The 27,536-nt window shown below is 47.6% G+C and overlaps 1 pseudogene; it reads left to right on the top strand.

Annotated features, from left to right (window-relative positions):
- Positions 1-7,192: 7,192 nt before the first annotated feature.
- LOC137334473 (transcriptional regulator protein Pur-beta-like) lies at positions 7,193-27,019 on the top strand (annotated as a pseudogene).
- The last annotated feature ends 517 nt before the right edge of the window (positions 27,020-27,536 follow it).

Below are 27,536 nucleotides of genomic sequence, written 5' to 3'. Positions count from 1 at the left end.
ACAGGGAGAGAGAAAGTAAGACAGGTCATCACAGGGAGAGAAAGGGAAAAGTCATCACAGGGAGAGAGAGAGGTCATCACAGAGAGAGAGAGAGAACAAGGTCATCACAAGGAGAGAGACAGAGAGAGCGACAGGTCATCACAGAGAGAGAGAGGTCACGGAGAGAAAGAGAGAGGTCAGAGAGAGAGAGAGAGAGAGGTCATCACAGAGCGAGAGAACACAGTTCATCATTGAGAGAGAGGAAGAGACAGGTCATCACCTGGGGGGAGAGAGAGGGAGAGAGACAGGACATCACAGAGAGAGAGAGGTCATCAGAGGGACAGAGAGAGAGAGAGAGAGAGACAGGACATCACAGGGAGAGAGAGAGAGAGAGGGGTCATCAGAGGGACAGAGAGAGAGAGAGACAGGACATCACAGGGAGAGAGAGAGAGAGAGAGAGAGGTCATCAGAGGGACAGACAGACAGAGAGAGAGAGAGACAGGACATCACAGGGAGAGAGAGACAGGACATCACAGGGAGAGAGAGAGAGACAGGACATCACAGGAAGAGCAAGTGAGACAGGTCATCACAGGAGAAAAAGAGAGGTCATCACAGGGAGAGAGAGACAGTCCATCACGGAGAGAGGGAGTGACAGGTCATCACAGGGAGAAAGAGAATGAGAGGTTGTGTCAGGTCATCACAGGGAGAGAGAGTGTGTGACCAGTGATCACAGGGAGAGAGAGAGGAGAGACAGGATATCACCTGGGGGCAGATAGAGAGAGAGAAAAAGAGAGAGACAGGTCATCAAAGTAAGAGAGTGAGAGACAGGTCATCACAGGCGAGAGAGAGAGAGACAGTTCATCACGGAGATAGAGGGGGAGACAGGTCATCACAGGGAGAAAGAGAGAGAGAGACAGTTCATCACGGGGAGAGAGAAAGTGAGACAGGTCATCACAGGGAGAGAGAGAGAGAGACAGGTCATCACGGGGAGAGAGAGAGAAAGTGAGACAGGTCATCACAGGGAGAGAGAGGGAAAAGTCATCACAGGGAGAGAGAGAGAGAGAGATGTCATCACAAGGAGAGAGATAGAGAGAGCGACAGGTCATCACGGAGAGAAAGAGAGAGAGGGGTCACAGAGACAGAGAGAGAGAGGGGTCATCACAGAATGAGAGAACACAGTTCACCATTGAGAGAGAGGAAGAGACAGGTCATCACCTGGGGAGAGAGAGGGAGAGAGACAGGTCATCACAGGAAGAGAGAGAGATAGGTCATCACAGGGAGTGTGAGAGAGAGGTCATCACCTGGGGAGAGAGAGAGGGAGAGACAGGTCATCACACCTGGAGAGTGAGAGAGAGAGAGACAGGACATCACAGGGAGAGAGAGAGAGAGAGGTCATCACAGGGAGAGAGAGAGAGTGAGAGGTCATCACAGGGAGAGAGAGACCGAGAGAGAGAGAGAGGTCATCACAGGGAGAGAGAGAGAGAGAGACAGGTCATCACAGAGGGAGAGTTAGAGAGTTCATTGCAGGGATATGGATGGAGAGGGAGAGGTGTCATTTCAGGTAGGGGGGTGGCGATAGATTGCAGGGAGAGTCTCTCTCGCTCTCTCCCTATGATGGCCTGTGTCTCTCTCTCTCTCGCTCCCTATGATGGCCTGTGTGTCTCTCTCGCTCCCTGTGATGACCTATTTCTCTCTCTTTCTCCCTGTGATGACCTGTCTTTCTTTCTTGGTCTCTTTCACTCCCTATGATGACCTCTCCCCCTCTTTCTCTCCCTGTGATGAAATCTCTCTCTCTCTCTTTCTCCCTGTGATGACCTGTCCCTCTCTCCCTTTCACTCCCTCTGATGACCTCTCTCTCTCTCTCCCACTGTGATGACCTGACTCTCTTTCTCTATCTCCCTGTGATGTCCTGTCTCTCTCTCTCTCTTTATCTCTCTCTCCCTGTGATGACCTGTCACTCTCTCTCTCTCTCTCTGTGATGACAGGTCATTACAAGGAAAGAGAAAGTGAGACAGATCATCACAGGGAGAGGGAGGGAAAGGTCATCTCAGGGAGTGTCATAGAGAGGTCATCAGAGGGAGAGAGAGAGGTTATCACAGGGAGAGCGAGAAAGAGAGAGACAGGTCATCATAGGAGGACAGAGTGAGAGAGGTCATCACAGGGAGAGAGGGTGAGAGAGACAGGACATCACAGAGAAACAGGTCATCACAAGGAGTGAGAGAGAGACACAGGTCATCACAGGGAGAGAGACAAAGAGAGGTGAACACAGGGAGACAAAGAGAGAGAGAGGGAGAGGTCATCACAGGGAGGGAGGGAGATAAAGACGCAGGTCACAGGGCGAGGGAGGGAAAGAGAGAGAAAGGGCATCAGAGAGAAAGAGAGAAAGAGGTCATCACAGGGAGAGAGAGACAGGTCATCACCGGAGGAGAGAGAGGTCATCACAGGAAGAGAGAGAGAGAGGTCATCACAGGGAGAGAGAGCAAGAGCGAGGTCAACACATAATGAGAGAGGTCACAACATGGGGAGTGGGAGAGAGAGACAGGTCGTCACAGGAGAGAAAGAGAGAGAGAGACAGGTCATCACAGAGAGGTCATCAGAGGGACAGAGAGAGAGAGAGAGACAGGACATCACAGGGAGAGAGAGAGGACATCACAGAGAGAGAGAGAGGTCATCAGAGGGACAGACAGAGAGAGTGACAGGACATCTCAGGGAGAGAGAGAGAGAGAGGACATCACAGGAAGAGCAAGTGAGACAGGTCATCACAGGAGAAAAAGAGAGAGGTCATCACAGGGAGAGAGAGAGAGAGAGACAGTCCATCACGGAGAGAGGGAGAGCCAGGTCATCACAGGGAGAAAGAGAACGAGAGAGGTTGTGTCAGGTCATCACAGGGAGAGAGAGTGTGTGACCAGTGATCACAGGGAGAGAGGAGAGACAGGATATCACCTGGAGGCAGATAGAGAGAGAGAAAGAGAGAGACAGGTCATAAAAGTAAGACAGTGAGAGACAGGTCATCACAGGCGAGAGAGACAGTTCATCACGGAGATAGAGGGGGAGTCAGGTCATCACAGGGAGAAAGAGAGAGAGAGAGAGACAGGTCATCACAGGGAGAGAGAGAGAAAGTGAGAGAGGTCATCACAGGGAGAGAGAGGGAAAAGTCATCACAGGGAGAGAGAGAGAGCGACAGGTCATCACGGAGAGAAAGAGAGAGAGGGGTCACAGAGACAGAGAGAGAGAGAGGGGTCATCACAGAATGAGAGAGAGGAGGAGACAGGTCATCACCTGGGGAGAGAGAGAGGGAGAGAGACAGGTCATCACAGGGAGAGAGGGAGAGAGACAGGTCATCATAGGGAGTGTGAGAGAGAGACAGGACATTACCTGGGGAGAGAGAGAGAGAGAGACAGGTCATCACACCTGGGGAGTGAGAGAAAGGTCATCACCTGGGGAGAGAAAGAGGGAGAGAGACCGGTCATCACAGGGAGTGTAAGGGGTTTTTACTGTTTCTCGGGCTTATTATAGGTCAGCCAGTTATGTTTTCCTGAGCTGCCCTGCCCGCTGTGCGGTTGCGAATCGCTTACCCCTTCCTGATTCTGAGCTGAGGACTTATCGGGCGGTAACAAGGACAGACAAACAGACCAGTGGATTGATACAAGGAAAACCAATGTTTATTAATAAGAAAACTAAAACTACAAGGTAAACAGTATTATACAGAAGATAAAAAAAAATCGCTATGGATGCAATACAGTCTTACACTTAACGGGGTGGAAGAAACGGACACATCGAGGGAAAATTCTAAAATCACAATTTTAGCAATATCCCTTTAACTCCCACCCTTACACTGATGCTAGGTTGTCTTGTGGTGGCCAGAAAATTAATGCTCACCGGTGAAACAGATGAAAAGGCCTGGCCCCTGTGCCCTGCTGCTGCCATCGACATGTGGTTGCGAGGTTTACTCGATGGTCTTCCTTCTTAGTTGCTAGCAGGCAGACAGGACACCGGGCCAGGAGGCGAAGAGAAGAGAGAGAGAGATACTGGGAAGCCCCAGTTATATCCTCCCGGTATCAGGTTATTTTCTCGTGCCTCATCAGCTTGCTCCATTGTTCGATTTGAGCACGAAAATGTAAGACAAAGGACCCCAATCTCTGGCCCATTTATATAATGGCCGGTATCTGTACTGATGAGTTCCATAACTGCTTTCCATTGTTCCGAATGTTCCTTGATGGGCTATCTTTTGTCCTGGGATTTCTCCTGCTCGAATTTTGATGTGCAGACCGGCAACGTTGATGGCTTGCCTCAGGGCGTGAATGCAACTGCATTGTTCAAAGAGAATCCAATTTCAAATGCGGCTGGCCTTTGGCCATGTGTCTGACCGCAGCCATTTTCAGAGACCCTGGATTTTTTAAAACACAGTCACACCAGGGGTTCTTTAATAACTCCAATAAATCTTCGCGGGGGGCGGGGGGGGGGGGGGAACATGTGAAATTTGCGAATCCCTTCAGGAGAGAGAGAGAGAGACAGGTCATCACAGAGGGAGAGTTAGAGAGTTCATTGCAGGGATATGGATGGAGAGGGAGAGGTGTCATTTCAGGGAGGGGGGTGGAGATAGATTGCAGGGAGAGTCTCTCTCGCTTTCTCCCTATGATGGCCTGTGTCTCTCTCTTTCTCCCTGTGATGACCTGTCTTTCTTTCTTGGTCTCTTTCTCTCCCTGTGATGAATTCTCTCTCTCTTTCCCTTTCTCCCTGTGATGACCTGTCCCTCTCTCCCTTTCACTCCCTCTGATGACCTCTCTCTCTCTCTCCCTGTGATGACCTCTCTCTCTCTCTCCCTGTGATGACCTGACTCTCTCTCTCTCCCTGTGATGACCTGACTCTCTCTCTCTCTATCTCCCTGTGATGTCCTGTCTCTCTCTCTGTGATGTCCTGTCTCTCTCTCTCGTTATCTCAGGGAGTGTCATAGAGAGGTCATCAGAGGGAGAGAGAGAGGTCATCACAGGGAGAGGGGGAGAGAGAGAGAGAGAGACAGGTCATCATAGGAGGACAGAGTGAGAGAGGTCATCACAGGGAGAGAGGGAGAGAGAGACAGACAGGACATCACAGGGAGAGAGAGAGAGAGACAGGACATCACAGGGGGAGAGAGAGAGAGACAGGACATCACAGGGAGAGAGACAAAGAGAGGTGAACACAGGGAGACAAAGAGAGAGAGAGAGGGTGAGGTCATCACAGGGAGGGAGGGAGATAGAGAGGCAGGTCACAGGGCGAGGGAGGGAAAGAGAGAGAAAGGGCACCAGAGAGAGAGAGAGAGAGAGAAAGATGTCATCACAGGGAGAGAGAGAGACAGGTCATCACCGGAGGAGAGAGAGAGAGAGGTCTACATTAATGACTTGGATATGAATGTAAAAGGTATGATCAGTAAGTTCGCTGATGATACAAAAATTGGTAGGGTGGTAAATAGCGAGGAGGATAGCCTCAGTCTGCAGGACGATATAGATGGGTTGGTCAGATGGGCGGAACAGTGGCAAATGGAATTTAACCCGGAAAAGTGCGAGGTGATGCACTTTGGAGGGACTAACAAGGCAAGGGAATACACAATGAATGGGAGGACCCTAGGCAAGACAGAGGGTCAGAGGGATCTTGGTGTGCAAGTTCACAGATCCCTGAAGGCGGCGGAACAGGTAGATAAGGTGGTAAAGAAGGCATATGGGATACTTGCCTTTATTAGCCAAGGCATAGAATATAAGAGCAAGGAGGTTATGATGGAGCTGTATAAAACACTGGTTAGGCCACAGCTGGAGTACTGTGTGCAGTTCTGGTCGCCACACTACAGGAAGGATGTGATCGCTTTGGAGAGGGTGCAGAGGAGATTCACCAGGATGTTACCAGGGCTGGAGCGCTTCAGCTATGAAGAGAGACTGGGAAGATTGGGTTTGTTTTCCTTGGAGCAGAGGAGGCTGAGGGGGGACATGATTGAGGTGTACAAAATTATGAGGGGCACAGATAGGATGGATACTAAGGAGCTTTTTCCCTTCGTTGAGGGTACTATAACAAGGGGACACAGATTCAAGGTAAAAGGCGGGAGGTTTAGAGGGGATTTGAGAAAGAACTTTTTCACCCAGAGGGTGGTTGGAGTCTGGAACTCTCTGCCTGAAAGGGTTGTGGAGGCAGGAACCCTCACAACATTCAAGAAGCATTTGGATGAGCACTTGAAATGCCATAGCATACAAGGCTACGGACCAAATGCTGGAATATGGGATTAGAGTAGACAGGGCTGATGGCCGGCGCGGACACGATGGGCCGAAGGGCCTCTATCCGTGCTGTATAACTCTATCATAGGGAGAGAGAGAGGTCATCATAGGAAGAGAGAGAGAGAGAGAGGTCATCACAGGGAGAGAGAGAGAGAGAGAGAGAGAGCGAGAACGAGGTCAACACATAATGAGAGAGAGGTCACAACAGGTCGTCACAGGAGAGAAAGAGAGAGAGAGAGAGACAGGTCATCATAGAGAGAGAGAGGTCATCAGAGAGACAGAGAGAGAGAGAGAGACAGGACATCACACGGGGAGAGAGAGAGAGACAGGACATCACAGGGAGAGAGAGAGAGAGAGAGAGAGGACATCACAGGAAGAGCAAGTGAGACAGGTCATCACAGGAGAAAAAGAGAGGTCATCACAGGGAGAGATAGAGAGAGAGAGAGACAGTCCATCACGGAGAGAGAGAGACAGTCCATCACGGAGAGAGGGAGAGACAGGTCATCACAGGGAGAAAGAGAACGAGAGAGGTTGTGTCAGGTCATCACAGGGAGAGAGAGTGTGTGACCAGTGATCACAGGGAGAGAGAGCGGAGAGACAGGATATCACCTGGGGGCAGATAGAGAGAGAGAAAAAGAGAGAGACAGGTCATCAAAGTAAGAGAGAGAGTGAGAGACAGGTCATCAAAGTAAGAGAGAGAGAGAGAGACAGGTCATCACAGGTGAGAGAGAGAGAGAGACAGGACATCACAGAGAGAGAGAGAGAAAGTGAGACAGGTCACCACAGGGAGAGAGAGGGAAAAGTCATCACAGGGAGACAGAGAGAGAGAGAGAGAGAGAGGTCATCACAAGGAAAGAGATAGAGAGAGCGACAGGTCATCTCGGAGAGAAAGAGAGAGAGGGGTCACAGAGACAGAGAGAGAGAGGGGTCATCACAGAATGAGAGAACACAGTTCATCTAACAGTTTAAAGAAGATGGCCGACCTCCAGCAGCAGCAGGAGACCCAGGAGCTGGCCTCCAAGCGGGTGGACATCCAGAACAAGCGCTTCTACCTGGACGTGAAGCAGAACGCCAAGGGCCGCTTCATCAAGATCGCCGAGGTGGGAGCGGGCGGCAACAAGAGCCGGCTGACCCTCTCCATGGCGGTGGCGGCCGAGTTCCGTGACTACCTCGGGGATTTCATCGAGCACTACGCGCAGCTGGGCCTCTCGGACTCGGACGCCGGCCTGAGCTCCAACGAGCCCCGCTGTGCGCTGAAGAGCGAGTTCCTGGTGCGGGAGAACCGCAAGTACTACATGGACCTGAAGGAGAACCAGCGAGGTCGCTTCCTGCGCATCCGCCAGACCTTAAATCGAGGCCCCGGCGTGGGGGGGACGCAAGGCCAGACCATCGCCCTGCCGGCCCAAGGGCTCATCGAGTTCAGGGACGCGCTGGCGAAGCTGATCGACGACTACGGCGTGGATGACGAGCCGTGCGGCCAGTCTGAGTTGCCCGAGGGCACGTCCATCACCGTGGACAGCAAGCGCTTCTTCTTTGATGTGGGCTCCAACAAGTACGGCGTGTTCATGCGAGTGAGTGAGGTGAAGCCCTCTTACAGGAACTCCATCACCATCCCCTATAAAGCCTGGTCCAAGTTCGGCAGCACCTTCAGCCGAGGAGATGAAGGAGATCCAGGACAAACATCGGGACAAAAAGGAAAAAGCAGGAACTAAGTGTCACAAAACACATTTGAAAGTTCTTTATCTGAATGCACGTAGCATTCGTAACAAAATGGACGAGTTAACGGCACAAATAACTACGTATGGGTATGATCCTGTGGCCATTACAGAAACATGGCTGCAGGGTGACAACGACTGGGAATTAAATGTGCCAGGGTATTTAACAATCAGGAAGGACAGGCAGGAAGGAAGGGGAGGTGGGGTGGCTATGTTAATAATGGAAGGAATCACTGTAATACAGAGAAATGATATTGGGACAAAGGATCAGGATAATGAAACAGTTTGGGTAAAGATAAGGAATAATAAGGGGAAAAAACACTAGTGGGCGTAGTATATAGGCCTCCTAATAGTTGCAACTCTGCTGGAAGAAGTATTAATCAGGAAATAGTCGGGGCATGTAATAAGGGAACAGCTGTAATTATGGGGGATTTTAATTATCATATTAACTGGACAAATCAAATTGGGCAGGGTAGCCTTGAGGAAGAGTTTATTGAGTATATTAGGGTTGGATTTCTTGAGCAGTATATAACTGATCCTACAAGGGGGCAAGCAACCTTGGACCTGGTCCTGTGTAATGAGCCAGGATTAATTAATAATGTCCTAGTTAAGGATCCCCTTGGAATGAGTGACCATAACATGGTTACATTCCATGTCCAATTTGAGGGTGAGAAGGTTGGTTCTCAAACAAGCATACTGAGCTTGAATAAAGGAGACTATGATGGTATGAGAACAGAATTGATTAAAGTGGACTAGGAAAATAGATTAAAGGGTAAGACGGTACATGAGCAGTAGTGTTCATTTAAGGAGTTATTTTACAACTTTCAAAACAAATATATTCCACTGAGGAAAAAAGGGTGTAAATGAAATGACAGCCATCCGTGGCGAAGTAAAGAAATTAAGGATAGTATCTGACTAAAAACAAGAACATATATGGTAGCCAAACTTAGTGGGAGGATAGAAGATTGGGAAGTCTTCAAAAGACAGCAAAAAGTAACTAAAGGATTGATTAAGAAAGGGAAGATAGATTATGAAAATAAATTAGCAAAAAATATAAAAACAGATAGCAAGAGTTTCTATAGTTATATAAAAAGAAAAAGGGTGGCTAAGGCAAACGTAGGTCCTGTTGGCCAGAGGCTGCAGAAGACTGCTGAGCTGGATTCAAAGTGCTAACAAAGACACTGACCTTTTGAACTGAGGTGACCTGGAGTTCAGTCACTGGTCTGAACTGGCCAGAACCGGTTTGAATTCGTTCCGCTTCTTACAGAGACAAAGGGACGGTGATGCTACCTGGGCCCTTGGAACAGAGTCAATCAGGGGATGACATCGGTCACTCCAGCAACTCTGAGCCAACCGGAGAAGACAGCATCGTTCGAAAAGACAGACTTGGGGAATAAAAACTGAAGAGTTGCTGGCTTGGGGGCAGTGTGTGTCTTTGTTTGTGAGAGTGAGAGTGAGAGTGAGAGTGAGAGTGTCTTTGTTTGTGAAGGAGACTCTGGGAGACTCTGGAAACTAACCCTCGTGGAAGTAGGAACCCTGCGTCAAGGACGTGGAGACTGCGTCGAGGACGTGGAGATGACGTCGGGAGTAAGAGGGAGAATTGCCTGGCCAGCAGCGTCTCTCCTTTCCGGGTAATATAATATCCTTTCTATTCTGGGACCACTCTGGGAGTGTCGTCAGGAAACCTAGTGGGTGTGCGTTTAAAGCTTGATACTCGGGGAGTATTACTAGAGAAACCTAGTGGGTGTGCGTTTAAATCCTAGTTTGAGTATAAACCTGTATAACCTGCTCTAAACTACACGCTTATATCTAACTAGACGTATAAGCGGTATGTACATGATCTAATAACGTTAATAAAGCGAATTGAGAATTAAGAGAGAATTGACTCTTTCTCTGTGTACTAAGCTAAAACCGTTAACCGGTGACTTCCGGTCAACATCTTTGGCGTCCCTGGGTGGGCTCGAGGATAAATCTCTCCGTTGCGTCAGTGGGAGCCTCGAGGCGAACCGAATTTGGCAAAGTATACAGAGAACAGGAGTTTGGGTTAATTCATAGTTAATAACGTAAGATGACGAATAAAGGGAAATCACCAAGTCCTCAGTGTGATACGATAGAAATATCACCGAGTTCCGGGTTGTACCCTGAACTGCAATGACGATGTCAGGCCTCTCCGTTATGGGTGTGTGACGCGCGGTTGGATGACACGGGGAGACCCCTAGTGAATGGTAGGGTCGGAGGCCGCCCTCTTACATTTCTTTGGGACACAGGGGGATCTCGAACCACCGTTAACACCACTCAGATCAATGACACAGATTGGAAAATTCAAAACAAAATTATTTTAAGTGGATTCACAGGGCATTCACAAGTGGGATATGTGAGTGTACCGTTGGAAGTCGGTGTGTGAGACATAGTGATAGAGCATTCAGTGGTCCTTATTAAATTACCCAGAGAACAAGAACATATATTAGGGAGTGACTATATGGCCAAAGCGGGATTCTGCTTCGACCCCGTTAATTGTATGATTTGGCAAATGCCTTTGGGCATGGGCAGTATAAATCACACACTCGTCCCGGTGGGGGAATATCAGGATAGGATATGCACGATCGGGGAAATGTGGATAGAACCAGGAGAAATGAGTAACGATCGTGAAGTACAACAGATTATTGCACAAAACTCAATAGTATTTGCCCGACATAAACATGATTGTGGGAAAATGACCGGGAGTGTGTGTATACAAGGTCCAGACCCCAAACCACAGAAGCAGTATGGTTTCCCAAAGCAAGCAGAAGAAGAGATAGAGAAGGTGATACAGAGTCTGCTGCAGCAAGGGATATTAAGACCAATAGCTTCTACTAATAACGCACCTATTTGGCCAGTAAGGAAACCCGACGGTAGCTGGCGACTAACGATAGACTACAGAGAATTAAATAAAGTCACCCCGCTAACAGCCCCTACTGTAGCAACTAGCCCAGAGACAGTAGTTCGACAGAATGAGGATGCGCAGTGGTTTACGGTTTTGGACATAAGTAACAGTTTTTGGTCTATTCCACTGGAGAAAGAATGTCAATATAAATTTGCATTTACTTTCCAAGGACAGCAATATACATGGACCGCCCTGCCGCAGGGGTTTCACAATTCCCCGTCCATATTTCACCAACGACTGAGGGAAGGGTTAAAAGGATTCTCAAGGCCTGAATGTCTAGTGCAGTATGTAGACGACTTACTCCTACAAACTGAAACCAAGAAGGAACATTATCAACTGCTAAGTGAATTACTGCAGTTGTTACATGACTTGGGATTAAAGATTAACCCTAAAAAAGCGCAGATCATGAAACAAAAAGTTACTTACTTGGGAGTGATTCTGATGCCGGGACAAAGGGACATTGACAAGCGAAGGGTAGAGACAGTTGGCAGACTCCCTGTTCCGCGGGATGTAAAAGGGTTAAGGTCCTTCTTAGGGTTGGTGGGATATTGCAGGGACCATATTGATGGATTCGCCACAAAGGCGGCCCCACTGATGGAATTATTAAAAAAGAATGTGGCCTGGGAGTGGAAAACAGAACACAGCCAGGCCACGACTGATCTAAAGCAAGCACTAGCTGTCGCGCCTGCTTTAAAAACCCCAAATCCAACGGAACCGTTTGCATTGGAGGTGGCTACCACAGACACCACCCTCTCGGCAGTTCTATTACAGGAGACACACGGGAAATTACGACCAGTAGCGTACGCCTCACGTATGCTCTCACCAGTAGAGCAGGGGTATACGGTATGCGAAAGACACTTGCTAGCTGTCTTTTGGGCAGTGCAGCATTTTACTTATATAGTGGGACTAAATCCACTTACAATATTAACAGAACACACCCCAGTACAGTTACTGTTAGATGGAAGGATTAAGGATGGTTCAGTTAGCCAAAATAGAATTGCTAGATGGACATTGTTGCTGCAAGGGAGAAATATAACCGTAAAGGGGGTAAAAACCACCACTATGTTAGCAGACAACTTAGTTTATCAGGGAGAAAAACATGAGTGTCAATTGATGATAGCAAATGACCCCAAGGGCCCATTTGTATCAAAACAAAAAGGAGGGGGTAAGACGGGGCCTGAAAGCAGAAAGACAAAGGAAACAGGAAAGGAAGAACCCTCTTTTACAATTTTTGTGGATGGCTCTTCATCAGTACAGGACAGGGAAGGAAGAAACAGCAAAGCAAGGCTTATTTCAATGCAAAAGCCAGTCCGATAGAGTTGAGCCCTGGACAAAGAGTAATGATTAGAATATACCAGCCCACCTCATTCTTGAGTCCAAAGTTTGCCGGTCCCTATGAGCTAGCCCATCTGTATACAGGATATTAACGGCACCAGATAAGAGTGGCTGGTACCACATTAATCAGCTAAAGTTGGTCGGAGAAAAACAAGATAATCATCATTGGCATGTGCTGCTCAATGCTAACGATGTTCTGAATTCTGAAGGTCAGGGAGATCACAAACTGGACCAGTTACAGGTCCAAGAGGAGGTGATCGAAAACAAATTTGATACTGTGCGTTCGCATGCAGAGGCGAATCCAGGAACAAAACGAAAGGAACATAAAACAAAAAGGGGGAGTAAGTGGGTTCGAAGAAACGGACGGTTAGAATCTGAAACAAATTGGGAACAGGATTTGGACGGTCTGGCTCAGTATATGGAGAGACTGGACTTATGATAGTACCTAAAAGAAACTGTACATAAGAGCAGAAATTACGCTTGTTTATTCCAGGTCCAGCCTAGAATGAAGGGGATGATGCATTTTGTTGCTGTCGGATTGATCGTCATCACAGCTGTGGTTGAACCTGCCTCGGAGCCGTCACGACGAATGAACGTGCCTGAAGCAGTGTCGACGGCGGAGGGAGATCCCGAGACCAGGGACAACTTTGCTCTGCAGAATAAGACAGTCCGAACCAACAACGGGAAAAGAGGGGATTTAAATTTGTATTATACGGGAGTGAATGGGTTAGCGTGTGTAGGAAAGACTTTGGGTATACCGGAGGGAGCGGGAGTACGGTTTTCATGTAACACAGTTCTAGAGGTGACATTATCGGTAATCCCAGAGGGAAATATTATTAATCAATTTGTGGGTCCATTTATGGAGCGACCATCGGGGAGCGACAGTCGAGGTAAAATTATGGTCCACTGGGACCACACTTATGTAAATATTGACTGGAGTAGTGACTCATAAAGGGACATATTACGTTGGGGCGGTGTTTCATATTCCCCGGCACGGAAGCAATTTGACCTATCCGTTAAAAAGAGTTCATAACGTGGGCAAGTATCATGAGGGTACTTGGATCTCTTTGAGCAATCCACCATCTCATGCTATTGTAATGGACGGTGCTGAGAAAGGGGTAGATTTGTCAAAGTGTCACCAAGGAGGGAATCACTGGGCCTGTCCAGAAGAGATAACGAGACAGAGACTGACTAATTGTGGGTTCAGTACTTATGAAAATTGTTCATTGTCCATTTTGCCAGTTAACAACCAGTCCTTTTTACAATACGCCCTTGTGGGACAAACGTATTACACAGCCACAGCGGCTATGAGCTATAACAAAGGATGGAAACAGTGCCCTCTGGAAGGACACAATGTGGCCATTAACAATGTGACCTCAGACTTGGTTGTCGGTGGACAAGTTCTGCCTAAGCCAATAATGAGGATGGTAATAAACGAAAACCTCACAGTCCAACGTACCGATATAGACCAAGATCTGTGGAAATATGTTCCTACCGAACTACCACCCATTCCGCACCTGACTGCAGATTGGATGCAAATAGCGGAGGAAGCTAATGAGATAATTCATCAATGGACTAAACACACTAAAATAATTAAAACGCATGCTGATAAAGCAGGGGAACTGTTACGGGACCCCGGGTTCTGGAATAAGTTTTGGAATTGGGGATCTAATGTTCAAATACATCCATGGGTCAGGATTTTATCACATGCTGCTGTAGTTGTGATTTTATGTGCATTAGTACTTGTCATATTCAATGTATATCAGCTTAGAAGGTGGAAAAATGAAATTTTGCAACAATTGAATGTTAGTGCTATAATGAAACAGAAGAAGCGATTATCAACATAAGGACAGTGTGTGAAGTATATTTTATACGCTTCCTTTTTGTATTGTTTATATAACCATTTATATATTTTTTCTATAATCATATGAAATCGTGGATGTAACATACCCATTGGGGGACAATGACGGCCTCAGGAGTGGTACCCAGAAAGGGAGAATAATGATCCTAAGATAGGCATCTTTGGATCAAAAGGGGGGAGATGTTGGCCAGAGGCTGCAGAAGACTGCTGAGCTGAATTCGAAGTGCTAACAAAGACGCTGACCTTTTGAACTGAGGTGACCTGGAGTTCAGTCACTGGTCTGAACTGGCCAGAACCGGTTTGAATTCGTTCCGCTTCTTACAGAGACAAAGGGACGGTGAGGCTACCTGGGCCCTTGGAACAGAGCCAATCAGGGGATGACATCGGTCACTCCAGCAACTTTGAGCCAACCGGAGAACACAGCATCGTTCGAAAAGACAGACTTGGGGAATAAAGCTGAAGAGTTGCTGGCTTGGGCTCAGTGTGTGTCTTTGTTTGTTTGTGAGAGTGTGTGTGTGTGAGTGTGTGTGTGTGTGTTTTTGTTGGTGTGTCTTTGTTTGTGAAGGAGACTCTGGGAGACTCTGGAAACTAACCCTCGTGGAAGTGGGAACCTTACGTCAGGGACGTAAAGACTGCGTCGAGGACGTGGAGACGACGTCGGGAGTAAGAGGGAGAATTGCCTGGCCAGCAGCATCTCTCCTTTCCGGGTAATATAATATCCTTTCTATTCTGGGACCACTCTGGGAGTGTCGTCAGGAAACCTAGTGGGTGTGTGTTTAAAGCTTGATACTCGGGGAGTATTACTAGAGAAACCTAGTGGGTGTGTGTTTAAAGCTTGATACTCGGGGAGTATTAATAGAGAAACCTAGTGGGTGTGCGTTTAAAGCTTGATACTCGGGGAGTATTAATAGAGAAACCTAGTGGGTGTGCGTTTAAATCCTAGTTTGAGTATAAACCTGTATAACCTGCTGTAAACTACACGCCTATATCTAACTAGACGTATAAGCGGTATGTACATGATCTAATAACGTTAATAAAGCGAATAGAGAATTAAGAGAGAATTGACTCTTTCTCTGTGTACTAAGCTAAAACCGTTAACCGGTGACTTCCGGTCAACAGTCCCTTAGAGGATGAGAGCGGGAAATTAATGGTGGGAAACATGGAGATGGCAAAAATGCTGAACAAATATTTTGTTTCAGTCTTTATGGTAGAGGACACTAAGAATATCCCAACACTGGGCAAACAGGGGGCTCTAGGTGGGGGGAGGAGCTAAATACGATTAAAATCACTAAGGAATTGGTACTTAGTAAATTAATGGGACTCAAGGCGGATAAATCCCTTGGACCTGATGGCTTACATCCTAGGGTCTTGAGGGAAGTGGCAGTAGGGATTGTGGATGCTTTGGTAATAATTTTCCAAAATTCTCTGGACTCGGCAAAGGTCCCGGCAGATTGGAAAACTGCTAATGTAACACCGTTATTTAAAAAGGGTAGTAGGCAGAAGGCTGGAAATTATAGACCAGTTAGTCTAACATCTGTGGTGGGTAAAATTTTGGAGTCTATTATTAAGGAGACAGTAGCAGAACATTTGGATAAACATAATTTAATAGGACAAAGTCAGCATGGCTTTACAAAGGGGAAGTCATGTCTGACAAATTTGCTTGAGTTCTTTGAGGATATAACGTACAGGGTGGATAAAGGGGAACCAGTGGATGTATTGTATTTCGACTTCCAGAAGGTATTCGACAAGGTGCCACATAAAAGATTATTGCTCAAGATAAAGATTCACTGGATTGGGGGTAATATTCTGGCATGGGTGGAGGATTGGTTATCTAACAGGAAGCAGAGAGTTGGGATAAATCGTTCATTCTCGGACTGGCAACCAGTAGCCAGTGGTGTTCCGCAGGGGTCGGTGCTGGGTCCCCAACTCTTTACAATCTATATTAACGATTTGGAGGAGGGGACCGAGTGTAACATATCAAAGTTTGCAGATGATACAAAGATGGGAGGGAAAGTAGAGAGTGAGGAGGACATAAAAAACCTGCAGGGGGATATAGACAGGCTGGGTGAGTGGGCGGAGATTTGGCAGATGCAATACCATATTGGAAAATGTGAGGTTATGCACTTTGGCAGGAAAAAACAAACAGCAAGTTATTATCTTGATGGCAAGAGACTGGAAAGTACTGCAGTACAAAGGGATCTGGGGGTCCTAGTGCAAGAAAATCAAAAAGTTAGTATGCAGGTGCAGCAGGTGATCAAGAAGGCCAACGGAATGTTGGCCTTTATTGCTAGGGGGATAGAATATAAAAACAGGGAGGTATTGCTGCAGTTATATAAGGTATTGGTGAGACCGCACCTGGAATACTGCATACAGTTTTGGTGTCCATACTTAAGAAAAGACATACTTGCTCTCGAGGCAGTACAAAGAAGGTTCACTCGGTTAATCCCAGGGATGAGGGGGTGGACATATGAGGAGAGGTTGAGTAGATTGGGACTCTACTCATTGGAGTTCAGAAGAATAAGAGGCGATCTTATTGAAACATATAAGATTGTGAAGGGGCTTGATCGGGTGGATGCGGTGAGGATGTTCCCAAGGATGGGTGAAACTAGAACTAGGGGGCATAATCTTAGAATAAGGGGCTGCTCCTTCAAAACTGAGATGAGGAGAAACTTCTTCACTCAGAGGGTGGTAGGTCTGTGGAATTTGCTGCCCCAGGAAGTTGTGGAAGCTACATCATTGAATAAATTCAAAGCAGAAATAGACAGTTTCCTAGAAGTAAAGGGAATTAGGGGTTACGGGGAGCGGGCAGGAAATTGGACATGAATTTAGATTTGAGGTTAGGATCAGATCCGCCATGATCTTATTAAATGGCGGAGCAGGCTCGAAGGGTCGATTGGCCTACTCCTGCTCCTATTTCTTATGTTCTTATCATTGAGAGAGAGGAAGAGACAGGTCATCACCTGGGGAGAGAGAGGGAGAGAGACAGGTCATCACAGGGAGAGAGAGAGATAGGTCATCATAGGGAGTGTGAGAGAGAGAGACAGGACATTACCTGGGGAGAGAGAGAGGGAGAGACAGGTCATCACATCTTGGGAGAGAGAGGGAGGGAGAGACAGGTCATCACACCTGGGGAGTGAGAGAAAGGTCATCACCTGGGGAGAGAAAGAGGGAGAGACAGGTCATCACATCTTGGGAGAGAGAGGGAGGGAGAGACAGGTCATCACACCTGGGGAGTGAGAGAAAGGTCATCACCTGGGGAGAGAAAGAGGGAGAGAGACCGGTCATCACTGAAGAGGTAAGGGACAGTATAAGACATAAGGAAAGGGCATACAAAAAGGCAAAAAATGGCACAGATTCTGTCAAATGGGAAAGATACAAAGATCAACAAAGGGTCACAAAACAGAAAGTAAGAGCTACAAAAAGAGAGTATGAAAAGAAACTCGCAAGGGATATCAAAACCAACACGAAGAACTTTTATAGTTATATTAGGAAAAAGAGGGTAGTCAGGAGCAGTGTTGGCCCCTTAAAAACTGAAAGTGGGGATATTGTCATTGACAATGGGGAAATGGCGGACATGTTGAACAATTACTTTGCATCAGTATTTACAGTCAAAAAAGAGGATAGCATGCCGGAAATCCCAAGAAAACTTATATTGAATCGGGGACAGGGACTCGATAAAATTAACATAAGTAAAGCAACAGTAATGAAGAAAATAAAAGCACTAAAGAGTGACAAATCCCCAGGACCAGATGGTTTCCATCCCAGGGTTTTAAAGGAAGTAGGTGAGCACATTGCAGATGCCCTAACTATAATCTTTCAAAGTTCTCTAGATTCAGGAACTGTCCCTCTAGATTGGAAAATTGCACATATCACTCTGCTTTTTAAGAAAGGAGCGAGGGAAACCGGGGAATTATACACCAGTTAGACTAACATCTGTTGTGGGGAAAATGCTGGAGTCTATAATTAAGGATAGGGTGACTGAACACCTCGAGAATTTTCAGTTAATCAGAGAGAGCCAGCATGGATTTGTGAAAGGTAGGTCGTGCCTGACAAACCTGATTGAATTTTTTGAAGAGATGACTAAAGTAGTGGTAGGGGAATGTCAATGGATGTTATTTATATGGACTTCCAGAAGGCATTTGATAAGGTCCCACATAGGAGACTGTTAGCTAAGATAGAAGCCCATGGAATCGAGGGAAAAGTACGGACTTGGTTAGGAAGTTGGCTGAGCGAAAGGCGACAGAGAGTAGGGATAATGGGAAGGTACTCACATTGGCAGGATGTGACTAGTGGAGTCCCGCAGGGATCTGTCTTCGCGCCTCAATTATTCACAATATTTATTAACGACTTAGATGAAGGCATAGAAAGTCTCATATCTAAGTTTGCCGATGACACAAAGATTGGTGGCATTGTAAGCAGTGTAGATGAAAACATAAAATTACAAAGCGATATTGATAGATTAGGTGAATGGGCAAAACGGTGGCAAATGGAATTCAATGTAGACAAATGTGAGGTCATCCACTTTGGATCAAAAAAGGATAGAACAGGGTACTTTCTAAATGGTAAAAAGTTAAAAACAGTGGATGTCCAAAGGGACTTAGGGGTTCAGGTACATAGATCATTGAAGTGTCATGAACAGGTGCAGAAAATAATCAAGAAGGCTAATGGAATGCTGGCCTTTATATCCAGAGGACTAGAGTACAAGGGCGCAGAAGTTATGCTGCAGCTATACAAAACCCTGGTTAGACCGCACCTGGAGTACTGTGAGCAGTTCTGGGCACCGCACCTTCGGAAGGACATATTGGCCTTTGAGGGAGTGCAGCGTAGGTTTACTAGAATGATATCCGGACTTTAAGGATTAAGTTACGAGGAGAGAATACATAAATTGGGGTTGTATTCTCTGGAGTTTCGAAGGTTAAGGGGTGATCTGATCGAAGTTTATAAGATATTAAGGGGAACAGATAGGGTGGATAGAGAGAAACTATTTCCGCTGGTTGGGGATTTTAGGAGTAGGGGGCACAGTCTAAAAATTAGAGCCAGACCTTTCAGGAGCGAGATTAGAAAACATTTCTACACACAAAGGTTTGTAGAAGTATGGAACTCTCTTCCGCAAACGGCAATTGATACTAGCTCAATTGCTAAATTTAAATCTGAGATAGATAGCTTTTTGGCAACCAAAGGTATTAAGGGATATGGGCCAAAGGCAGGTATATGAAATTAGATCACAGATCAGCCATGATCTTATCAAATGGCGGAGCAGGCACGAGGGGCTGAATGGCCTACTCCTGTTCCTATGTTCCTACAGGGTGTGTGAGAGAGAAAGAGACAGGTCATCATCTGGGGAGAGAGAGAGAGGGAGAGACAGGTCATCATCTAGGGAGAGAGAGAGGGAGAGACAGGTCATCACACCTGGGGAGAGAGAGAGAGGGAGAGACAGAGACAGGTCATCACACCTGGGGAGTGAGAGAGAGACAGGTCATCATTTGGGGAGAGAGAGAGACAGCATCACAGGGAGAGAGAGAGAGACAGGACATCACAGGGAGAGAGAGAGACAGAACATCACAGGGAGAGAGAAAGACCGAGAGAGAGAGAGGTCATCGCAGGGAGAGAGAGGGAGAGAGACAGGTCATCACAGAGGGAGAGTTGGAGAGTTCATTGCAGGGATATGGATGGAGAGGGAGAGGTGTCATTTCAGGGAGGGGGGTGGAGATAGATTGCAGGGAGAGTCTCTCTCGCTCTCTCCCTATGATGGCCTGTGTCTCTCTCTTTCTCCCTGTGATGACCTGTCTTTCTTTCTTGGTCTCTTTCTCTCCCTATGATGACCTCTCCCCCTCTCTCTCTCCCTGTGATGACCTGTCTCTCTCTCTCTCTCTCTCTCTGTGATGACAGGTCATTACAAGAAAAGAGAAAGTGAGACAGCTCATCACAGGGAGAGGGAGGGAAAGGTCATCTCAGGGAGTGTCATAGAGAGGTCATCAGAGGGAGAGAGAGAGGTCATCACAGGGAGAGAGAGAGTCAGATCATCAGAGGGAGAAAGAGAGGGAGAGAGACAGAGTAAGAGAGGTCATCACAGGGAGAGAGGGAGAGAGAGAGACAGGACATCATGGAGAGAGACCCAGGTCATTACAGGGAGAGAGAGAAAGAGAGAGAGAGCTCATCACAGGGAGGAAGGGAGAGAGAGAGAGAGAGAGAGAGGCAGGTCACAGGGCGAGGGAGGGAAAGATAGAGACAGGGCATCAGAGAGAGATAGAGATAAAATATTCATCACAGGGAGAGAGAGAGAGACAGGTCATCACAGGAAGAGAGAGAGTCAGATCATCAGAGGGAGAAAGAGAGGGAGAGAGAGGTCATCAGAGGGAGAGAGAGAGAGAGAGAGGTCATCACAGGGAGAGAGAGAGAGAGACAGGATATCACAGGGAGAGAGAGTGATGTCATCAGAGGGGGAGAGAGAGAGAGAGAGGTCATCACAGGAAGAGGGAGAGAGACAGGACATCACAGGGAGAGAAAGAGAGAGACAGGACATCACAGGGAGAGAAAGAGGGACAGGTCATCACAGGTGGAGAGAGAGACAGGGCATCACAGGGAGAGAGAGAGGGACAGGTCATCACAGGGAGAGAGAGAGAGAGACAGGACATCACAGGGAGAGAGAGAGAGGGACAGGTCATCACAGGTGGAGAGAGGGGGACAGGTCATCACAGGTGGAGAGAGAGAGAGACAGGACATCACAGGGAGAGAGAGAGGGACAGGTCATCACAGGGAGAGAGAGAGAGAGAGACAGGACATCACAGGGAGAGAGAGAGTGACAGGTCATCACAGGAGAGAGAGAGAGACAGGACATCACAGGGAGAGAGAGAGGGACAGGTCATCACAGGGAGAGAGAGGTCATCACAGGGAGAGAGAGAGAGAGAGGTCATCACAGGGAGAGAGGTCATCACAGGGAGAGAGAGAGAGAGAGACAGTCAATGAAAGGAAAGAGAGAGAAACAGGTCATCACAGGAGGGGGGAGAGAGAGAGAGAGAGAGAGGTCATGACAGGGAGACAGAGAGAGAGAGAGTCAGGTCATCACAGGGAGACAGAGAAAGACAGGTCATTATAGAGAACTGGAGAGAGAGAGAGGTCTTCACAGGGAGTAGATAGGGAGAGAGAGACAGAACATTGCTGGGAGATATGGAGATATGGAGAGATGGAGAGAGTTCATTCTAGTGAGATAAAGGGAGAGACTGGTCATTCTCGTGAGATGGAGAAAAACAGGTCATTGTAGGGAGAGAGAGAGAGAGAGAGAGAGAGAAAGACTGGTCAGTCGAGTGAGATCGAGAGAGACAGGTCATTGTAGGGAGAGAGAGAGCGACAGATAGGTCTTTGTAAAGAGTTAGAGGGAGTCAGGTCATTGCAGGGAAATAGAGAGAGACCAGTCATTGCAGGAAAAGAGTGAGAAAGAGGTCATTGCAGGGAGATAGAGACAGATCATTGCAGGGAAATAGAGAACCAGGTCATTTCAGGGAGAGAGTTAATGTAGAGGCAGAGAGAGTGGGAGAGATGGCTCATTGAAGGAAGATAGAGATAGAAGAGGGAATTTTAATCCTGCCCCCCCTGCCCCGATGACTGGGGGGGCGGGGGAGGGTTTAAATTAGTAAAAATGTGAAACACGACCCAAACCGCCTCAAATGTGCCTACTTCTGGTTTAACTGCGGCGGGTTTGGTTCGGCCGAGTAACCCACTCTGGAGAGGCGAGTCAGTGATTATAATATTTAAATAAGAACATAAGAAATAGGAGCAGGAGTAGGCCATCCGGCCCCTCGAGCCTGCTCCGCCATTCAACAAGATCATGGCTGATCTTCTACCTCAACACCATTTTCCTGCACCATCCCCATATCCCTGATGTCTTTAATATCTAGAAATCTATCGATCTCTGTTTTGAATGTACTCTCAATGACTGAGCCTCCACAGCCCTTTGGGGTAGAGAATTCCAAAGATTCACCACCCTCTGAGTGAAGAAATTTCTCCTCATCTCAGTCCTAAATGGCCTTTCTGTTATTCTGAGACTGTGACCCCTGGTTCTAGACTCCCCATCCAGGGGAAACATCCTCCTTGCATCTACCCTTTCGAGCCCTGTAAGAATTTTATATGTTTCAATGAGATCCCCTCTCATTCTTCTAAACTCTAGAGAATACAGGCCTAGTCTACTCAATCTCTCCGCATATCACAATCCCGCCATCCCAGGAATCAGTCTGGTGAACCTTAATTGCACTCCCTCTATGGCAAGTATATCCTTTCTTAGGTAAGGAGACCAAAATTGTACACAATACTCCAGGTGTGGTCTCACCAAGGCCCTGTATAACTGCAGTAAGACATCTTTACTCCTGTACTCAAATCCTCTTGTAATAAAGGCCAACATACCATTTGCCTTCCTAATTGCTTGCTGCACCTGCATGTTAGCTTTCAGTGACTCATGTACAAGGACACCCAGGTCCTTTTGAACATCAACATTTCCCAATCTCTCACCATTTAAAAAATACTCTGCATTTCTGTTTTTCCTACCAAAGTGGATAACTTCACATTTTTCCACATTATATTCCATCTGCCATGTTCTTGCCCACTCGTTTAGCCTGTCTGTATCCCCATGAAGCCTCTTTGCATCCTCCTCACAACTCACATTCCCACCTAGTTTTGTGTCATCAGCAAACTTGGAAATATTACATTTGGTTCCCTCATCCAAATCATTGATATATATTGTGAATAGCTGGGGCCCAAGCACCGATCCCTGCGGTACCCCACTAGTCACAGTCTGCCAACCTGAAAAAGACCCGTTTATTCCTACTCTCTGTTTCCTGTCTGTTAACCAATTCTCAATCCATGCCAGTATATTACCCCCAATCCCATGTGCTCTAACTTTGTTCACCAACCTCCTGTGTGGGACCTTATTGAAAGCCTTCTGAAAATCCAAATACACCACATCCACTGGTTCCCCCTTATCTAATCTACTAGTTACATCCTCAAAGAACTCCAATAGGTTTGTCAAACATGATTTCCCTTTCATAAATCCATGCTGACTCTGCCAAATCCTATTATTATTTTCTAAGTGTCCTGTTATCACATCCTTTATAATAGACTCTAGCATTTTCCCTACTACTGATGTCAGGCTAACAGGTCTGTAGTCCCCTCTTTTCTCTCTCCTTCCTTTCTTAAATAGTGGGATTACATTTGCCACCCTCCAATCTGCAGGAACCATTCCAGAATCTATAGAATTTTGGAAGATGAATTTTGGAAGATTTTGGCAGCTATTTGAATTTAACGGCTGTGGGCCGGCTTTCCCATGGCTCAGGAAACCCGGCAGATGAAGGGAGGTGAGTGCCTTTCCAGCACTGCTTGTGGGCCAGGGGGAGCAGGATTGCTTCCCCCAAGGCTCCCCCAAGCAAACCTTCTGCCGCGATCTCTCCCTCCCTCCTCGCTGATGTGCACCGAGCCTCCCTCACCCCCCACAAACCCCCGATCTTCTCCGATTGCCATGACCTGTCCCCAGCGGTTCCCGGCTGCAGCCTTCCAATGCAGGCTTTCCCACCGAGCTGTCGGCCGGCCTTCAATAGGGAGTGGTCATTGCAGGGGATAAAGAGAGAGATTCAGGGCAGGGGATAGAGAGAGAGAGACAAGTCATTGCAGGGGTTAGAGAGAGAGAGAGATTTAGGTCATTGCAGGGGAGAGGGAGGGGAGAGAGAGAGAAAGACAAGTCATTGCAGGGGATAGAGAGAGAGAGAGAGAGAGAGAGACAGGTCATTGCAGGGGAGAGGGAGGGAGAAAGAGAGAGAAAGAGAGAGAGAGACAAGTCATTGCAGGGGATAGAGAGAGAGAGAGAGAGAGAGAGACAGGTCATTGCAGGGGAGAGGGAGGGAGAAAGAGAGAGAGAAAGAGAGAGAGAGACAAGTCATTGCAGGGGATAGAGAGAGAGAGACAGGTCATTGCAGGGGAGAGAGAGAGAGAGGGGTCATTGCAGGGGATAGAGAGAGAGAGGTCATTGCAGGGGGAGAGAGAGAGAGGTCATTGCAGGGGGGAGAGAGAGAGACAGATCATTGCAGGGGGAGAGAGAGACAGATCATTGCAGGGGGAGAGAGAGACAGATCATTGCAGGGGAGAGAGGGACAGATCATTGCAGGGGAGAGAGGGACAGATCATTGCAGGGGAGAGAGGGACAGATCATTGCAGGGGAGAGAGGGACAGATCATTGCAGGGGAGAGAGAGACAGATCATTGCAGGGGAGAGAGAAAGAGAGACAGAGAGAGAGAAAGAGAGATCATTACAGGCAAATAAATAGAGAGAGAGAGAGTCAGGTCATTGCAGGTAGTAAGAGAGAGAGACAGGTCATTGCAGTGAGGTAGATGGGTAGATAGAGACAGAGAAACCCGGGAGTGTAGGTACACAAATCTTTGAAGGTGGCAGGACAAGTTTAAAATGTTAAAGTATACGGTGTCCTTGGCTTTATAAACAGAGGCATAGAGTACAAAAGCAAAGAAGTTATGCTAAATCTTTATAAAACACTAGTTCAACCCGAATTGTGTTCAATTCTGGGCACCATACTTTAAGAAGGATGTCAAGGCCTTAGAGACGGTGCAGAGGAGATTTACTAGAATGGTACCAGGGACATGCAGAGACTGGAGAAGCTGGGATTGTTCACCTTACAACAGAGAAGGTTAAGGGGAGATTTAATAGAGGTGATCAAAATTATGAACGGTTTTGATTGAGTAAATTTTTTTTTTTTATTCGTTCATGGGATGTGGCCATTGCTGGCAAGGCCAGCATTTATTGCCCATCCCTAATTGCTCTTTAGAAAGTGGTGGTGAGCCGCCTTCTTGAACCGCTGCAGTCCGTGTGGTGAAGATTCTCCCACAGTGCTGTTAGGAAGGGAGTTCCAGGATTTTGACCGAGTGACGATGAAGGAACGGTGATATATTTCCAAGTCGGGATGGTGTGTGACTTGGAGGGGAACGTGCAGGTGGTGTTGTTCCCATGTGCCTGCTGCCCTTGTCCTTCCAGGTGGTAGAGGTCGCGGGTTTGGGAGGTGCTGTCGAAGAAGCCTTGGCGAGTTGCTGCAGTGGATCCTGTGGATGGTACACACTGCAGCCACGGTGTGCCGGTGGTGAAGGGAGTGAATGTTTAGGGTGGTGGATGGGGTGCCAATCAAGCGGGCTGCTTTGTCCTGGATGGTGTCGAGCTTCTTGAGTGCTGTTGGAGCTGCACTCATCCAGGCAAGTGGAGAGTATTCTATCCCACTCCTGACTTGTGCCTTGTAGATGGTGGAAAGGCTTTGGGGAGTCAGGAGGTGAGTCACTCGCCGCAGAATACCCAGCCTCTGACCTACTCTTGTAGCCACAGTATTTATATGGCTGGTCCAGTTAAGTTTCTGGTCAATGGTGACCCCCAGGATGTTGATGGTGGGGGATTCAGCGATGGTAATGCCGTTGAATGTCAAGGGGAGGTGGTTAGACTCTCTCTTGTTGGAGATACTCATTGCCTGGTACTTGTCTGGCGCGAATGTTACTTGCCACTTTTCAGCCCAAGCCTGGATGTTGTCCAGGTCTTGCTGCATGCGGGCACAGGCAGCTTCATTATCTGAGGGGTTGCGAATGGAACTGAACACTGTGCAATCATCAGCAAACATCCCCATTTCTGAACTTATGATGGAGGGAAGGTCATTGATGAAGCAGCTGAAGATGGTTGGGCCTTGGACACTGCCCTGAGGAACTCCTGCTGCAATATCCTGGGGCTGAGATGAATGGCCTCCAACAACCATTACCATCTTCCTTTGTGCTCGGTATGACTCCAGCCACTGGAGAATTTTCCCCCCGATTCCCATTGACTTCAATTTTACTAGGGCTCCTTGGTGCCACACTCGGTCAAATGCTGTCTTGATGTCAAGGGTAGTCACTCTCACCTCACCTCTGGAATTCAGCTCTTTTGTCCATGTTTGGACCAAGGCTGTAATGAGGTCTGGAGCTGAGTGGTCCTGGCGGAACCCAAACTGAGCATCGGTGAGCAGGTTATTGGTGAGTAAGTGCCGCTTGATAGCACTGTCGACGACACCTTCCATCACTTTGCTGATGATTTACAGTAGACTGATGAGGCAGTAATTGGCCGGATTGGATTTGTCCTGCTTTTTGTGGACAGGACATACCTGGGCAATTTTCCACACTGTCAGGTAGATGCCAGTGTTGTAGCTGTACTGGAACAGCTAAATAATGAGAAACTGTTTCCAGTGGCAGAAGGGTCGGTAACCAGAGGGCACAGATTTAAGGTAATTGGCAAAAGAACCAGAGGTGACCCAAGGAAAAAAAAAATTACGCAGCGAGTTATGATCTGGAACTCACTGCCTGAAAGGGCGGTGGAAGCAGATTCAATCGTAACTTTCAAAAGGAAATTGGAAAAATACTTGAAGGGGAAAAATATTCAGGGCTATGGGGAAAGAGCAGAGGAGTGGGCCTAATTCGAAAGCTCGTCCAAAGAGTCGGCACAGGCATAATGGGCCGAACGGCCTCCTCCCGTATCATTCTATGATTCAAAGTGCAGCCGACTGCGAGACCCTTGCTATGTGGTTTTGAAGGGGCCGGAGGCAAAGAAATTGGTGACTTTCACAGCTGCTGGTATTGTGGGGCCGCCAGGTCCAGTAGGTCTTCCTGTAGGAGGCTGCACAGGTCTGCGACCACCTGACGTGACAATCTCAGTTTTCAGAAATACTGCTCCTCTGACAGGTCAAGGAAGCTGAGCCTCTGTCTGTATACCCTTTCAGGTGGGTGATGCCTCCTATGACCTCGTCCCCTCTGTTGCGCTCTTCTCCACTGGCACCTCCAGCTCCCTCCACATCACGAGCTTGCAGCTGCTGATCCTCATTCTCCTCCTCTTCCTCAGTCTAATCGAGAGCAGCCACGGTGCCACCCATCATGAGCTTTTCTCTCTGAACAACTCAAAACTCTCCAAATAACACTCTCACGCCAAGTATTCTCACTAAACCGTATCCCAGAACGACTGAGAATGGACCGCTGAGCAATGAACCTATATTGACGTCAGGCCCCCTGACCTTTAACCACCCCAATTAAAGTGCCGAGTAATCTCACCTCTGTTCCCCTGGTGAATTTCCTGTCCTTCGGCAAACCCGTGCTGCACGAGGTCCCAATTGCATGATAGGAGCCCGATTTAAATATGTTAATGAGCCTCTCACCTCTCCCCAGCAGGACACTCGGACACCCCGATATCTGCCGCTGTAAAAATAATGGCGGGCACGTATGCGGTGGATTGGGGTCGGATTACTTAATTTTGACACTTTAACCCCCTCTCCCACCCATCATGGAGGGAGGGGGGGAGGTGGTGGTGGATAATATTGAGGCCTGAGTCTTGAGTTTAAGAGTGAAAAAGCGAATCTAAATATAAACTTGTGTAAGCCTGGCCTTAGAGACACTTGCAACAACCTTTGGCACAGACTCACTGTCAGTCTTTCAATT

This window comes from Heptranchias perlo, chromosome 18, assembly GCF_035084215.1.
Source record: "Heptranchias perlo isolate sHepPer1 chromosome 18, sHepPer1.hap1, whole genome shotgun sequence".
Taxonomy (NCBI): domain Eukaryota; kingdom Metazoa; phylum Chordata; class Chondrichthyes; order Hexanchiformes; family Hexanchidae; genus Heptranchias; species Heptranchias perlo.
This window is presented reverse-complemented; position numbering and strand designations above follow the sequence as displayed.